This window comes from Bos taurus, chromosome 11 (assembly GCF_002263795.3).
Source record: "Bos taurus isolate L1 Dominette 01449 registration number 42190680 breed Hereford chromosome 11, ARS-UCD2.0, whole genome shotgun sequence".
Taxonomy (NCBI): Eukaryota; Metazoa; Chordata; class Mammalia; order Artiodactyla; family Bovidae; genus Bos; species Bos taurus.
Window position 1 is genome coordinate 90,921,226 of NC_037338.1, and position 3,291 is coordinate 90,924,516.

The window sequence follows — 3,291 nt, forward strand, 5'->3', positions numbered from 1 at the left end:
TGAAGCAGCTGAACACAGCACAGCATCGCATGACTTACTTTTTGCAGAGCTTAGAACAGTCCTGGAGACATATAAATTCTAAAGTAACCTGTAAAAGCCTTGGGTTTAAAATAAATTTTAAAAAATCACACAGGCTCTAACTTCAAACTCATGTAAATACTTAAAAGCAGTCCAGTGTTTAAGACTCTGCACTTCCAATGCAAGGGGTGAGGGCTAAATCTCTGATGGGGGAAATAAGACCTCACATGCTGCTTACACACAAGACAAAAAAATAAAAAGGGATAAACAGTATATTTATAATGGCTGAATCTGGACCATGAAAATATTTTCATTTCTTTTTTATGCTTGTATATGCTTTCCACAAATCATTTGCTGCAATTAAGAAGTGGGTTTCTACTACAGAAGCAAAGCAATGCAAATGATATTAGAATCTTTAACTATGAGGAATAATATATTCATTGCTTATATAGCATTTAAAGACTTAGAAGCAATGTGCATATATTCTTTTATGTGATTCTCCCTGTCATTATCCTCATTATGACAATGGAAGCAGTGAGCTAAGGGTCTGAAGGGTTAAATTACTTTCCGAGGTCTTGGAGTCAGCATTAGAGTCAGCCTCCGGCTCCACAGACAAAAGATTTCTCCCCTTTGCTTCTTATTTGCAATGAAAAATAGAGAAACACAACTGACGGGCCTTCTTAGTGATATTTCAGAGCTCCTTGTCGCTACCTGCGGTATGCCATTATCTGCAGGAACACTTGGAATTCATAAGCCCCTATTCTAGGAGGAGTGTTTTGGAGGAAGCCAGCCCAGTCCTCCGCTTTCTTATGCACGCTTCCTCCCTGATTCTGAAAGCCATGACAAAGCAGGCAGGGCTTGGGCTGGCAGGGGTCCTCTGGGCCCATTCAAATGCCTCTGACCCGGTTTTCAGGTTTTCAATCTCAGAAGGTCAGCACTGTGTGGGGAAAAGGCCCGGATCACAAGGGGCAACGCCTCCAAGGTGAACTCCACCCATCCCACGACCAGGTCCCAAGAAGCCATGTTTTCTATCTCTGAAGCTGCTTTCTGTTCTGAGACTGCCTCTCCCTGCCCACCTGCGGGCTTTAGGAGAGAAGCTGAGAGAGGGCTTGGTTAATGAATGGCGGCTGCTCCATCAGGCGCTCTGGCACCCACCTTGATGAGTTGGAGCCACGACTCTGCTGGTGGTGACACGGCCAGCATTGCCCAGAGGAGGGGCTCAGACCCATTGACCCCCTTGATTCTTGCAGGGTGACCCTGCTGCCCTCCATTTCCCTTGAAGTTTTGCTGGTTTGATACACTTTCCCCCTAAACTGTTGCTTTATGCCCAGCATCCCGTGATTGACTTGATTGTTGCATATTACTAGTGTGGAATTTCTCTGGATGTTTGCAGCAGGGTGAGACAGAAGCTATAAAAAAATGAAAAGACTGGGAAGAAAAGTGATTTCTAAGACTTTGAAACATATCATCAACACGAAGACATTGTTAAAATGGAGTGGGGAGGGAGGTAAAAATATAACCAAACAATTTGTTTTCTCCCCAAATCACAGGAACACTCTTTTCCACTCTCTGCCAGGCTGTTGGGTTACTTCCACCACTCAGGTCCTCCAGCACCACCCCCATCACTGCAGGACTGTGGGCTGATGAAACTGGAGCAAACCTGGGGCCAGGGAGGAAGGTCTTTTCATTCACATCAACCCTTTTCTCTTATAGGACTGAGCTCCCCAGGTGGTGGCAAAGAACCCACCTGCCAATCAGGAGACACAAGAGATGCAGGTTCGATCCTGGGTCGGGAACATCCCCTGGAGGAGGAAATGGCAACCCACTCCAGTATTCTTGCCTGAAAAATCCCGTGGACAGAAGAGCCTGGTGGACTAAAGTTCAAAGTCAGGCACAACTGAGCAACTAAGCAGGCACTACCGGGCATCAGGCTATTTAAATTATTAATTAAATTAATTTATTAATTATTTTTACAATTAATTTATAAAATTATAATTATATTAATTATAAAATTAATAATTAAATTTATTTAATTAATTATAAATTAAATATATAAATAAATATAAAAATATTAAAAATAAATTATAAATTAAAATTTATAATTAAATTAATAAATGCATTCATTATCTTCTTTAATCCCTGTAAGAAGCTTTGACATGAGGACCATTACTCCCTTTTCACAGATAAAGAAACTGAATCAGAGGGGTGTTAAGTGACTTGTCAGGGGGCCAGGCCGTACAGCCTGAATGCAAGCCAGATACAGATTCTTAAATGTCAGAGCCCTTATTCTAAGTCCCGACACCCCATAGAACCACAGAGGACTGTGGGGCCAGACAATTTGGGGATCAGCCAGGGACCACATGGTGGGAGAGTGGTTGACCAAGGAGCAGAACTCAGGCCTCCCCAAATTCAGTATAACACAGTTCACCTGCATGTGGAGCACCCATGCACTCTGTAGCTCTTTCATACACACACACACACATTCATTCACCAAATCCATTCCTTCATTGGACTCAATGGGTAATCAACACTACTTGTTCAAAGTTCACTGATCATTTGTTAATAACCATTTGACCAGAACCTACACAAGTCCGTGTGGTGTAGACGGAGGTGTTGACGGGCTAGATGAAGTGGGAGGGATGCAGGAATCCAGTGCTGAGCTCCAGTCCTCTGGGAGGCCGGATGCAAGTGCTGAGCATGCTAGGTGAGTGACACAGCCGTAAACGCAGGGGACACGAACCCATAATCAGTGGAAGCCAACGTATAAACACACGAGCACCACTGATAAATGCAGTTCAGAGGGCAAAGTCCACAGGGTAACAGTCCCCCAGAGGGCACACGGGCTGGCCACAGGGGTCAGCAGGGAGCCATCCGGATGAGCTGTCACAGCATGACTGCTGATGGCTGGGTGGTCTGCCCAGCAGGCCGGTGAGGGGTGGAGGGGTGCGCCTTGAGGGCCAGGAGCCCCAAGGCGTGGGCCTCGCCTGAGGCCTGGGCACAGTGCAGTCAGAACAGCATGGGCAGGGCCTCTAGGAGGCAGCTGATGTCACAGCTGGGCAGCAGCCTCTAGAGTCAGAGCTCACACCAGCCACGCATCCTGCTTGCCTGTAATAAACATCACGGAAAGCTGACTTTAAGGGGCTATTCTCAGAGCTGACCTAATCGGATAACCTCAATTATAGATTCATATTTAAGAGTGGAGTCAGGGGTTTCCAAGGTAGCACTAGTGGTAAAGAATCTGCCAATGCAGGAGACGAGGGTTCAATTCCTGGG